Source organism: Pinus tabuliformis, chromosome 3_1, assembly GCF_031772625.1.
Source record: "Pinus tabuliformis cultivar Carrire ecotype Pingquan chromosome 3_1, CPIR1, whole genome shotgun sequence".
Taxonomy (NCBI): Eukaryota; Viridiplantae; Streptophyta; class Pinopsida; order Pinales; family Pinaceae; genus Pinus; species Pinus tabuliformis.
Window position 1 is genome coordinate 655,139,299 of NC_142301.1, and position 14,805 is coordinate 655,154,103.

The window sequence follows — 14,805 nt, forward strand, 5'->3', positions numbered from 1 at the left end:
GCTGCGCATGGTCCTGCAGCTTCAAAAAATGGACTGAAAGAGTGCCTTGAGCCACGCACTATCCTCTGTGTGATAACTGTGCTTTTAAGGAAGCAGCGCTGCTCCAAAAACATAACTGGGTTCATGTGTTTGCCAATATCTGCTTTGAAAACCTTTATCTGTGTCTTCAACTGGTCTTGCTGCCTTAAATGGCCAAAATCTATGAGTTGGTGAGCCATTACAGCTCAATGATGCCTTGTTGAATCTGCTGGGGTCCCTTTTGCTTCATCTGCCTTGGAAGATCTTCACTGACACACTCCACCACTTCCCTGATACTCTTTGACACGCACCTGGGCTATCTTGGCTTCAAAAATGCATTTAAACTGTCAAATCAACACTTACTGGCCGCTGATCGGCCCAAATATCTGTTGTGAGGCCTTCTGCCGCTTTTGGGTGGTTGTCGGCCCTTGGCCGACTCAAAATGCTTTAGCAACACTTAAAATCACGAATTGGATGAGTAAAGGGTCATTGAAGGCCTGCTGTGGTGAAAACCTGCCTTGTGGGGCAATTTGGGCCTGGAGCGATCCAAGAATGGCCTGAGAAAACCATGTTTTCTTTATACCTGGGCAGGCACGGGCGCCGCACACAAAACCTTTGAAAACGGCCCATTTCCGAATAACACAGAAAATGTGCCAAAAACATGAAATTTCAATGAAAAATTGGCTTTTGGCGGGCACTGTAGCAGCCTTTAAATCCTGGCCGTTGGATCTAGCGCGGGCCGATCCAATGGCTATCGCTAAATCACATCGAGGCGGACCGGGGGGCGGCACATAAACAATCGCCGAAAGCGCGGACCCGAAATGCTTATAGGCCCTTTCTTTATTTGAATCAGGTCCGGCCCATCGGCGATGTCAATCGGCGGATTTAATAAAAAAGGGTTAGCGGACCCGAAATCTATATATGCTGCAGTTTATTATATTTCGGCTCCGCCCCGTCGGAGCCTTCCCTTTTCGCTGTGCAATGCCCCCTTACGGACACGAAATCCTTTATACGCCGCGCCTTAATTTTATTTCGGCTCCGCTGGTTGGAGCCATATACATGGGGTGACCGCCGATTACATATGGGCCGTTGATTTGGGGCCCAAAAATGGATGGTTGTGATTAATTCGGCAATTCGCTATTGGCGGGGTCATGGGGCTGCCACATAGAAAAGCCGAAATGTGGCGGACCCGATATGCTTTTACCAGTCCACTTTATATGTTTTCGGGTCCGGCCCATCGACATTATGCCCCATGCCTCGAGACTTAGCCATTTCGCTTATATATGCCACTGCCCCCTCCCGATAGCGATATCGCATCGGAGGGGGATCAAATAGATCCTTTTCCCATCGGAGCCATTATTTATTCAAAACTGCAAGTCTTTTGAATTCGGAGAGGGTAACCTTTATGCTTTTGCTTGGATTCTAAGGCATCGGAAGGGGTCTGATCGCCAAAAAAGGGGAGGATTTTATCATTTTTTGAAGGTTTTTCATGGTTTTTGCATGGTTTGCATATTCTTATGCCTTGGAAGAAGTCCAAAGGCACTTAGGAGGAAAGTGATGTGGTTTTGAGAGGGGTTTAGTGGCCAAAGATGGTTTCATGCCTTATAAAGGCAAACCAAGGTCAAAGGGGTGATTTTTAAACATGTGAAGGGGAATTATGCAAAGGAATGAGTCCTTATGCACTTGGGAGATAGTTAGGGGGGATGAAGGGTTCTATGCATTGGAAAGTGTCCAAAATGCATGAGAAGATGGTTTGAGGGGGCAATGAGGGTTCTTGCTAAGTTTCAGATAAACTTAGCAATTCCCAAGGATGCATATGGTTATTTTTCAACCAGGGGGAGGGATAAGTATATAAGGGAGTTATATACATAGTTTTAGTAGGGGAAGGGGAAATAGATAGGGAGCTACATAATAAAGTTAGTAGTTAACATGACAAAGATGAGAACAAGCGCTAAGTATGATGTCTTAGGCTATCAATGGGGGAAAATGACTGATAGAAGAAGTGTAAGCATTCCTTGAGTGAAGCAGATCTCCACCAAGGCAAATGATATGGAGAATGATGAATCTAAGAGGTATCAAGCAGATCTTGACCTCTTTGGGGGAAGTTAGTGAGTGATTTGGGGAAAGAGGAAAAAGGGGAGTTAGACATGCCTCGCTTGAAGTCCTCCAACTGAACAACTGCCTTCAACTTGTGATATGATAGATATAACACTTGACAATATGAGATGGATCACAAGCCATGATTTTGCAACCACAAAGCTACCTACCCGACCTACTCACCTTGCAGTTTCTCTTCTTTTTGGTTTGGGTGCACTTGAACTAGCATACCCAGCTTTTCATTCTTTCTTCTTGCTGTGCTTCTATCTACTTCTACACTTATTTCAGCCGGGGGCTTAGATTAAGCTGTTGAACACCCTTGTTTCTCTACCTATCTACAAATCTGCCAAGATTAAGCTGTTTGGACAGATGTTCATTCTCTATATTCTACAACAGGAAATTGAAACCTAGGGAAGCCAAGATTAAGTTGTTTGGCCTTCCCATACTTGAAAACTGATCAAAATGGATTACTCATCAAGACTAGAACAGAGCAGTGGCACTTTAGACTAGCACACTCTCAAGCACACTTCTTTAGCCAACTGTAGCAAATATGGAGCATTGCAGCATGCATAGTTCGACATATTTGGCATGTAAAAATGTCGATCATGAAAGATGATTAACCTGCTGCAGCAAGAGGCTAACAAGCACCATCACGAATAATCATCAACAGGATGGGTAAGTGACCTAACATATTGCATGACAAGTGAGCAGCAAACATCCACCAAGTGCAACAAGAAAAATAACATGTAAAGTATCCATCATGATCAGCTTCAATATTTTCTGCATATAAGTTTCAAATCTCTAACACGAGAATAATCACATAGCATGGAATGCATAGCCAAGCTCCTCCAAGGAAACATGATGTCATCAATGTTAAATTTTTAGATTGTTCTATGTTATTTCAATGACTTTAGCCCAAATCAATACTTCAATTAGAAATATTTCCAAAATTAGTTTTTCCAAACATTAATAGTAATTGAAGATAGAACAATAAATCCAATGATAAAGGAGACAATCAACACATCAACAAGAAACACCAAGTTTGGTCAAAGAGCAGGGAAAAACCCCACAAGGGCAAACCCTTTGAAATTATTCTTATATTATATTTTCATAGAATGTTCAACAAAGAGTACAATGAGCCCAATAAATTATCATTAATAACATTCATAAATAAGTTTCTAGCATCAGAATATACCAGAGACAACTTTTCTCGTCTACGGTCAACTTCGGTCTTTGGTCAAATCTGAGTCAGATTTCCTAGTCGCATGCAGGAGGAGATACACAAGCGGTTGAAGGCTTTTAGTTTCTCCCTTGACACATGTAAGCCAATGACTATGGTCAAGTTTTCCTTGTGACGTGCCTGTGACTATAATCCAAAAACCATAAAATAGATGCAAGCCTCAAACCCTATAGTTTCATACTTTTGTGAATTTTGTTGTTGTCCCTTCCTTAGACTTGTGCAATCCAATCAATGAAGAAGGGAAGAAGAATATGCTTTGTGATGTCCAAATGAGCTTGAGGTCACTTGTATTTATAGGCTTTCATGGGTGACCAATTTTCTTTAGGGCCAACCTATCTAAATGTGGATATGTGGGATTTTCTTCATAAGTACACTTTCCCTTGTCCAAATTTGATGATCTTTAGGTCAATTTTGGTACTCTTGAAAATAGAAATTAAATTCAATCATCATCTTCATCAAATAATTTGTCCAAAGTGGAATTTGACCATAGTTGTATAACTTAACACTCCCTCTCAACTAGGGAGAATTCCACCTGTCAATCTCTTACCATCGATCAAACTGTCATGTATATCATGTCATCATATCAAGTCCCATCTCTACTCAACTCTATATGTTGAAACAATCTTGAATTCAAAGAATAAGGACCATCGGGGAGCTAAAACTACCACCCTATACATCGTTGGATAGCGTATCTCAATCCATAACCGCATTGGGGAGTACATCTCAGCCTGAAATATCATGGAAGAGTTAAATATCTCTAACCCCATATCGAGAAAAAGATGATATAGGGGAGCACATCTCAACCCATCATATTTCGTATCGATATTCCTAATAATGGCCCTTAAGAGCCATATGGTAATACACCTACATCATAATCTGAGCTTGGGTGAGATACCTGACTTACCAAAAGGTAAGGATCACATGGCGCCAAGCCTCCTCAACCTGTTGGCCAGACAGGGAGGGATAATCCTAACAAAACTATCTTGTGGATATGATTCCAACAGGGGTATACTCTGTAAAGACTAAGATATGGGGGAAACATTTCCAACCCTATGGGTAACAGATAGAGGTGATACCCTATTGTCCATTGATCCATCAACCCTAGTAGCCCTCTATCTCAATTCCACACCCTGGGAGATCAAATAGGGTATAAGACCTAGCTCAATTTCCTCGATCAAAGATACCCCTTATCAATAGGGGTCACATCCATTAGTCCAAGCTTGTCTCTGAAGACCAAGAACTTCCCTTTTAAAAAAGCCTTGGTATATAACCATAAATACAAAGATGCAGCAGAAATATCATTGTCTTTCATTAATATCAAATAATGAAATATGCTTAAAAACATAATGGAATGAGACTAGCTGGGGCAATGGTAACTTATCTCTAAGAAGAGATGTGGTAGCTACATGCCTTTGAACTCAGTTACAATGAGGCTCAAGGGCCTTTTTATTATTGAACAATAAGAGAAAATCCTAAACAACCAAACCCATAACCCGACGAGATGTAACACCCAGAGTTTTTGGGCCCCGTTGGGGTTAGTTGGGCAGCCAACTTCCCGAGGTCGTAACTTAGTCATATTATCTTTGTTTGACACACATGATACCTCGCTGGAAAGATTTCTCTAAGGACTACAACTTAAAACACAATTTCTTAGAAATTGATTGGATTTCATTGCCAAAAAATGTCGTTTAGGGCCTCAAAACAGCTCTGGAAGTTCAGGACCTAAAAACTGCCAAAAATAGTAAATTGTGCTACAATTAAGGAAAATGAAAAACTGAAAGAAACAATGGTGGGGGTCCACGTGGAATAGGTGAGTGGCCACCAATATCCACCTAGATCATCCCTCCCCCCTTTGGAAGCAATGGTCTCCATTGCATTGAGCTCCTCCATGAAATGAGGAAACTTCTGTTGAACTTAGTCCCTAGTTGTTACAGGGAAAAGTGTCTATGTAGAACTGCTAATCCCACTAAGGTGTGGTAGCTACCATAGAAACAAACAAAGTAAAACTACTTTCGTTTTCCTTTATGAAAGATAGATGAGAGAAGAATAAAGGAGACCAACCTCTGTCTTGCGCTTGGTTCCTTGCCCGATTCCTCTCTCTTCTGATAGTCCTCTGCTACTTGCTTCCTTGTATACCCAGCTTTACAGAGTACCTGTAGAATCAAAGCAGCATAACACTATACGAGAACATGGATCTATTATCATAAACAATCTAGGATCAGATGTAAATTGACCATACAAATGCACAAAACATAGATTACACAAGAGTATGGAGGAAAACTTGAATAGCTTTATTGATAATCAAGAAAGAGCCAAGAGAGTTACAACCAGTTGTTCTAACCCAGCATCATCCTCTCAGCAAGTAAGCCCTTCTTCACCTCATGCAAAGCTTAGATCACCCAACACTATGATGTTGCCTCAAGAAACCAACAACAATTCCTTACAAGATGCAAAATTCCAGCCCCTGGATCTCTGGGATGAGGGATCCATATATAGATATCTGTAAGGGAGATGAGTTAGCTTGTGATTTGATTAGTGTCTTCCCTCTAATAGTTCTTTCTTCCACTTGGAGATTGATGATCTCTTACTCATCCTTGGTTGAATTCAGAAAGGCAAGTGTCACAGAAGAAGTTTCTGGAAGATTCCATGCTTCTCCACCTCGCAGATTGACACTGGCATTTCTCTCTTCTCGCCCATCGCACCCCATAGAAGGGATTTTTGAAATGCAATGCACCCACTGAGTGTACTTAGGTGAGATGCAACACACCTTGCCTATGGAGCAGGTGAAATGATCCTGTTTTGACCAGTTCTAAGTAGTTTTTCATGGAGAACTTCTGGGAGAAGCTATAATCAGTTGACCTTGTTCCTTTAGGGGTCGGAACAACACTTTTAGGGACTTAGGAGCCCTTGGTTTATGGAAATTTTATGCTTGGGGTTGCAGTGCCCAAAAATGTCTATAACAGTTGCCCCCTAAATCATGAGGTCGTTAATCTTTTTTGATGTCAGGTGAAATGCTTTATCATGAGGATCCAAAGTTCTTTCAAGCTGGGAGGAGACCTATAATAAGATACAATACAATACATTATCTTCATAATATTTTCATGATCTAGCTGAGGCGAGCATTCCCATGCTCAGCTTTATAAATTCATTTTCATGTACATAGGACAGACAATCGTCTGAGTGTAGACTGATGATTCTGGTAGAGCCATCATCCCTTTGATTGGATGATTATCTGTGCAGCAATGATGTACATTTGATGTCTTTATTTTCCTGAATATATATCGCAGCCCGGATGGATGAAACTAGATCCGGGGTCTTCAATCTCGTTCAATCTTCACTCAAAGTACAAGTCGATCCATGTGAGAGATGTTCTGGAGTCAAACTTGGAAAGACATCCCCTGATTACCAGCCAATGATGTAAGCTGTTAACAGGCGCGAGAGGAATCACCGATAATGATAATGACCCTCAAGGTACTGCAGTACAATTCACGTGGTGTGAATAAAGGACTTGGCGTCGAACACCACGCAAAATATTTCGGTCGAAGGCCATTGATGTAAACCTATCGCCGAAAGTGAGAAACTTTCCATTGAGGCATGCAAGCTTCAAAGTACTGAAAGGGGTGTCCCTAGATCGACTTCTTGGATAATGAGCTGATGTCGACAAGAAGTGATCCATCATAGGAGGGCCTTAATGAATCCCACATCATTGACACGGAACAGAGCAAATGATTTTAATGGAGGTGAAAACAGTTTGGTGATATAAGGTTCAGGGTGGCGGTCATGAAAGAATGGAGCGTAAATGTATTGCAGCGGGTGAGACACAGGTGAATTCTCTGAGTGACTTCTCTTGCACATATTGGCGACACTGACGTGATGGATTGGTAGCGTTAACCCAAAATTTGGATGGCGTGATGGGACCATGGTGATGTGGCCAGTGAATGAAACAACCCAACCCAACTTGGATGCGGAGCGAAAGTGTCATGTTCAAGAGCGACTTGCTACCAACAAAGTTTCTTCAAGTTTTCTTCCCAATTTTTCCCCAGTCATTGTTGACCAGTACCTCTATTTTTTTCAAGCTTGAGGAGGATAACATATGCTTGTTCTATAATTTTCCCTTCGAGCAAACCCATCGCTATGTTTTAACGAGCCTAGCGATAGTGAAACTCATTCTTTTCTTCTATGGACAAGTTTGTCGCTATTAGGATTTAACGAGTTTAACAACAAAGATAACTCGGTCCTTTTCAATTTTAGAGAGTCTGAAAAGGGACGTAAAGGAAACTCCAAAAATCCTTTTTCGTCATCTAATCCCTTAAGTCCAAAAAAGTATAAAACAATATAGAAGGGATGAATTTTCGATACTTTTAAAAAGCCGAACAAAACAACCGCTTGATATTTTTGTGTAATAATCCCTCAGGTCCAGAAAGATTAAAATCTAAAGGAGGGATAGCACTTCTGGTCCCTTTAACGAGCTAGAGAGGCCAATGGCTCGGTAATCTTTTCATATTTTATGAGTCAGTTGAAAAGAGCTTAAAGGAGACTCGTCTTTGAGGAACGAGTGATAAAATTGGGTAGCAGTTGATTCCAGGTAAGGTTTGGAATTTTCCAATCACGGCAGTGTTACAAGGATGGCTAATAGGATCACTCTTCGTAACTATTCCTCAAAAGGGGTAAACAATCAAATGGAGGTGAATGATCGACCAATACAGAGTGGAGGTGATGATGGGAACATGACCAAGGCTTTAAAGGTTGAAGTACTACATTCACGATGATTATTTACCAAGAATTGGTTCATTTTTTATTAAGCTTAAACGCTGGGGGAAACATTTGCTCATTGCTTATGTTTATTTTTTAACGAGCATGAAGTCCGTGTTAAAATTGCTTGATATAACGGTCATTTCTTGGCTTTACCATAAATAGCTTTGTTCTTTCAAAGATTGTACTGCATGCTCAATTGCTTCATCAAACTAGTTAGAAATGAACAATGTATGTTTAAAAAAATGAGTTAGGACACTAATATTTTACTCGAATTACGTAAAAGTAATTTAAAAGTGCTTTTACCTTTCATTTTACCATTTCATTTGAACTTTGGCTTGTTGGAGCTTTGGAGGTGCTTTTCCCCCTTGATTTTCATCAGCTGATTCCGGGAGATTCTATGGACGATTTTTGGCACCGTCTGTACCGGGTAGCAGCTAAACCTGAGCTCTTTCATTTCATCCTTTCCATTTTGCATTCTGAGCCTGATTTCTAGTTTTTCTGAGCCTCTAGGGTTTGAAAAACTCTCCCTGGCTCCATCGCACCCTTTATGTATCGAAAGGTGCATTGGATGTTAGCCTGTCTACTGGCCAATTGACATGCAACGCACCCAGAACACTACTGTAGGTGCAATGAGCACAAGGAAGGAAATTTATGCACAGTTTTTGATGGAAATTTTGTCTGTTTCTCACCAAATCAGGATCTAACTCTTCTCTTGTTTGTTTTCAAAGATTTTGTGGAGCAAGATGACTATTACATGGCGAGAACGTGAGCATGAAGAAGAGGACATGCTTGCTTTACATGATCCAGTTACAGTAAACGCACTGCGGAACTGTGGCCTGTTGAAGTTTTTCTGCATTTCTAGCATGAGACAACAAATCAACTTGATGCAGTATTTGCTCGATGCTTGGGATCCTACCACCCAGGTGTTCTAGATTAGGGGCAAATCCATCCCCTTGACTGTAGTGGACATCTATTTTTTGACCGGCTTATCGAGGCGGGGTGCCCCCATCTCTTTATCAGGTTCGGCCCGTGGAGGTGAATCTGTGAGAGATTATGTTCATAGGTATTGTAGAGAGGGATCTCAGCCGAGTAAAGGCGACAAGATCATCATCCGCGATGTCATTGATAGGTCTTTGAGGACCATTCTGTTCACTTTTGGTAGGATCGCTGGTGGTGTGGCTCTTCACGTGGCCAACCGATCTTATATGCAGTATGCCTTGGAATGTCTCGAACCGAAGGTGTTTAATTGGTGTGACGCAGTACTCCTTGTGATGAAAGAACAGTTGACCAAGGTGAAAAGCGGGAGATTGAATAACTTTGGATACGGTTCTATTTTGACCGCCTTCGAATTGGGAAAGATACCACTGATGCAGCCATAGTATATTGCACTTGGTTTACCTCCACCGACTGAACCACGTATCCAAATATGGGTCGACCATATGTCTAGGCATGCTGGTCAGTCTCAGATTTCATTTTCTGATACCTTCTTCATGTGGTTTGATCGTCATGAGATGGTTTATTCCGAGTATCCATATGCCGGTATGGACTTCCGGGGTGACCCAGATTTGGTACTGCTGGCTGGCGAACAGTGGGGTGCCATTGGTAAATTCTTTGACCGTATTCATGTTTATCATTTTTCTTTTATAATGTCCTTGTACTTTACTCTGTCAAGACTAATCAAAACTCATGTGCTCATGCAGATGTCGGTCCCGTTCGGCCAGTAGTACGCCTGAGAGTGCCAGTTGCCACTCCAGCAGGAGAGGCTGTGGGAAGGGCTGTCCTTCGCAACCTTGATGTGGTCGAGACTCTTTCAGCATTACAGGATCAGGTCGAGGGCCTCACTCTTGGTATTCCAGATGTGAGGACTGACAAGCTGCCTTTGAGGTTGCAGCGACATACTACTAGCATGCCAAGTCGATGGACTAGGATTTTACGCATGATTACACAGGCGGTGACTTGTTATCACCAGCATCATTAGACTAGGGTGCCCCCTAGCATTTTGTGTTTTGGGTCATTTGACCAATTTTTTCTTGGTTACAGAACATTTTGTGTAAACCATAAACAGATATATATAAATTTTTGATTTTCGGAGTTTTATTTTGGTTAAGTTACATGATCCTGATGCAAATATTGATGAGATGCTCCTTTTTATAAATGTTGCAAATGTCTATCTAACACATAATTTTCCAATGAGTTAGTTAATGTGTTTAAGGTTCTAGAGATATGCTGATATTGAATAAAATCAAATTTCCTTTCCAAAATCTTGACCCTTAGGAACATGTGACAGATAGCTGGATTTCGGACGAAGTAGATACCAGTGACTTGTAGTATGACGAGTTCTGAGTCTAGCCTAACAACCAGTCGGCGTATGCCATGTGTGATGGCATCAGAGAGAAGTTCTATCAATGCACTATATTCAGCGATCTTATTTGTTGATCGACCAATACATACCCCTCTGAAACTTACTAACTCGTCGCTTGGGTCAAAAAAGGCCCAGGCCGCAGAAGATAGGTTCCGCGAACTCCGACTTGCTCCGTTGGCATATCCAACAAAAGATTCCAATAGGTTCAACATCTGCGACAAATGTAAAAAGCGGATTTACTTGACCAAAACAAATACTTTAGCGAAAACAAAAATGTAACAAAAGCATATAGGTTACCACACTGAATTACGCATAGTAACGCTTAAGGTACAACCCATTACGAGGTTGTGCCAGTGGAATCCCGTCATAATCCATTAACTCGTAGGCTCCTTTTGCTAACACTCGCTTAACAATATAGGGGCCCATCCATAAAGACTTGAATTTACCTGCTCCCAATTTATCGGATTCTTGGTCATAAAGCAAGACCAAGTCACCTTCTGAGAAGACACGGGGTTTGACATTCTTGTCGAACTGCGCCTTGACTCATTTCTTATGGGCTTCGTTGGCCAAAGCGGCATCATGACGGGTTTCATCCAATTGGATTAGTTCCAAGAAACGAGCCTCCTCTTCTAAAGTCCCAGGGAGAAGGTCGATTGCGAGTTTGAGGGACGAGATTTCGCACTAAACAGGTAAAATTGCTTCTAGGCCATACACCAGTTGGAAAGGTGTAAACCCGGTTGCATTTCTTACAGATGTTCGGTATGCCCACAAGGCTGAGTACAGGATCAGGTGCCTACTCCTTTTGTGAATTCCAATCATCCTTTGCAGCATGCGCTTCAGGACCTTGTTGATTGCTTCAACTTGTCTGTTGGCTTACGGGTAATATGGAGTAGAGCTGTCGTGAGACAACCCTAATTTGGTAGCTAATTCGACCATCATGTGATTGCGAAAATGTGATCCATGATCTGTGACTATAGCCTGTGGGATGTCGAATCTGGCGACTACATGATTGAAAAAGAAAAGGGCAGTTGTTTCACATGTGTTATCTAATGTAGGCATTGCCTCGACCCATTTGGTAAAATAGTCAACTACGACTATGATATACCCATGACCCTCGGTCGAGGTGGGGTTACATGTCATGAAATCGATGCCCCATTTGGCGAATGGCCCAACAGCAACTATTGGTTGTAGAGGTGCGGGTGGTCTTCTGGTTTTGCTATCGAAAATTTGACAGGAATGGAAACTTCTGACTGCGGTTATGCAATCTTTGAACGTTGTTGGCTAAAAGTACCCTGCTCGTAAATTTTTTTGCACCGTAGCATAACCAAATTGATGCCCCCCACACGCGCCTGAATGGCAATCATTCAGGACTTTTTCGGCCTCCTCATGGGTGAGGCACCTCCGTAGAACTGTATCGACACCACGACGGTAAAGTGTATCACCGACGATCATGTAGTCTTTTGATTGGTATCAAATATGTTTTTGTTCAGAGTGGGAGGTATTAGGCCTATATTTTTGGGTTTGGAGATAAATGATTATATCCCCATACCATGGATTGCTTGAAGATATCAGAAACAAAGTTTCATCCACGATCGTTTCTTCCGATGTTTCATCGTTGGACGACGATGGGAGATCGCGTAATAATTCTGCGAAAACCAGAGCTTTCTTTGACTTGGATTTTACAAATTCCAGATCAAACTCTTGTAGAATCGCTATCCATTTTGAATATTTTCCCCCCAACAATTGTCACGACAATATATAAGTCATGGGGTTGCAATCTGACAGAATGGTAGTTTTTCAAAAGAGGACATAATGTCGAAATCTCTATATCGCTTGAACAGCTGCGAGCGCTATCTTTTCAACATAAGAATATTTGCTTTCTGTATCATTTAAGTTCTTACTCAAATAATATATAGGGTGTTCAATTCCGTTGTCTTCTTGAACTAAAACCATTGCAATGGTTGTATCCGCTGCAGCCAGATACAGGTTAAAGTCTTTTTGATAATCAGGAGCGTACATTAATGATGCTTTCGTTAGGGATTCTTTTAAAGCATCAAAAGAAGCTTGCGCATCCTGATCCCAGACGAAGGGCGCTTCCTTTTTCAATAGACTAGTATAACCTTCAGCAAGTTCGGTGTAATTTGGAATGAACCTCCTCAGAAAGTTTGCTTTCCCTTGGAGTTTCTGAATCTGAAGCAAATTCGAAGGTGGAGGCAAATTTATGATTGCCTGAACCTTACATGGGTTGATACAAATCCTATCTTTCGAGACTACAAAGCCAAGTAAACGACCAGAACTGACACAGAACACACATTTGTGTGGATTGAGTCGTATCTTGTAGTGTCGGCAATGTAGAAATATCGCTCTTAAATGCTGCGGATGGTCAGTCCGCTTTCGCGAATGAGCTGGTAGGTCATCAAGATATGGTTGAATGATGTTTTTGATGTCATGGAAGGCATAATTCATTGCCCTCTGAAATGTTTCCCCTGCGTTCTTTAAACCAAAGGGTAATTTTCGATATGCGAATATGCCCCATGGACAAATAAATGCACTCTTTGACTGGTCCTGTGGGTGGATATTTATTTGATTATACCCAGAGAATCCATCCATAAATGAAAATATTTCACATCCGGTGCATTCATCAATTATCTGGTCAATGAAGGGTGTAGGGTAGTTGTCTTTTGGACAAGCTTGATTTACATCCCTATAATCGACACATACTCTAATCGTTCCTTGTTTTTTCATAACAGGAACAATGTTCGATACCCAATCGGTTAGAGGAACCGGGTAAATGAAACCAGCATGGAGAAGTTTTTCAAATTCTGCCTTGATGGCAGCGGCTTTCTTGGGGTGCACCTGCCGTAGCCATTGTCGTACTGGTTTAACATCTGGATACATCTTAATTTCGTGTTCAACGATACTCGAGTCAATGCCTGGCATTTCATTATATGACCAAGCAAAGACATCTCTAAATTTGCGAAAAAGAGAGTCATATATTTCCAGTTCTGAAGGAGAACAACATTTGCCAACATAAATATTCTCTACAACATCTATTTTGGTCAAGATATTTATGGCGATAGTCTCTTCAATGTTGGACAAGTTTCGCTCGGAATCCATCATGTTTACAGTATTTGAAAGGAAATCAAAAAACTGAAGGACAATGAAGGTCGTCAGGGATATCTTCTTCACAATCCGGAAGGGGAACGATGGTGGTAATCTTCCCAAGGTACCCCTTCAATCACCATTGATTGAACAATTCCTTCATCGGTGTAATGCACTCGCGACCAAGGATCTGAAGGGGTGCCATATTCCTTAGACCTATCTATCCAAATGCTTGATGAGCGTTGATTTGGGTTTGCCTCCCATGCTAGGAACATTGATTGCTACAATATTTCCATTGGGCTTGGAGGTAATACCTGTGTATGATCCATGTTTATATCGTTTTCTGAGATCTTTTCAATCGAAGATATCATATTGCAGGCTCCTACCGATGCTACTTCCGCCAGATTTATTGGAGGTGGAAGGGCAAAAGTTCCCATTAATATAGGGTCTTTTAGTAGGCCTACTCCAATATTTTGAAGCGAATGGGGGCTTCCATGGATCATTGGAAAGCTTCCCGTAACTTGAGAACCATTGGGGAGGAAAGTTTTTTTATCAACGATTGTAATCCCTCCTTGAAAGGGGAATGCAATCTTCCTAAAATAGGTCGACACAACAGCTGCCATAGAATATATCCATGGTCTTCCCAGTAGGATGTTGTAATCGAGGTTTCCGTCGATTACTTCAACATCTATTTCTATTGTTTTGCCTCCTAGTTCAACTTGCAAGTTACTTAGAATACCATATGGGGTATATGTTCGTTCGTCGAATGCTTTTAATGTCATCAAAGATCGCGACAAGGTTGGAGATCCTAAAGTTTTCCAGCAACTCATCGACATAATACATGTAGATGCCCCCTCATCAATAATCGTTCGATGAATGGTTTTGTTGAGGGCTTTCACTTGAACGAGGAAAGCAAGTTGAGCTGGCAACTGAGGATCGTATCCTTTATGATTAAAGGATACAAGATTTGAATCCTTTAGGTCTATCCCACCAATAGCTAATAATAAAGCCTACTTTTGGGATGGGCAATTTTTCAGTACCTCAAGTGTCGACATAGCGGATGGCGATTGGGCCAGATCTTCCACTATATTATAATGCGGAACTGCTCTAGAAAGAGGATTAAATGTCGACTTCTGTACTACTCCCTTTGGTGGTTTTATTGTCAGTTCGGGAATGATGGGTGGCGCAACTTCTGTCGAAGTTGTTGTCGAACTACTAGGTTGGTCTTTAT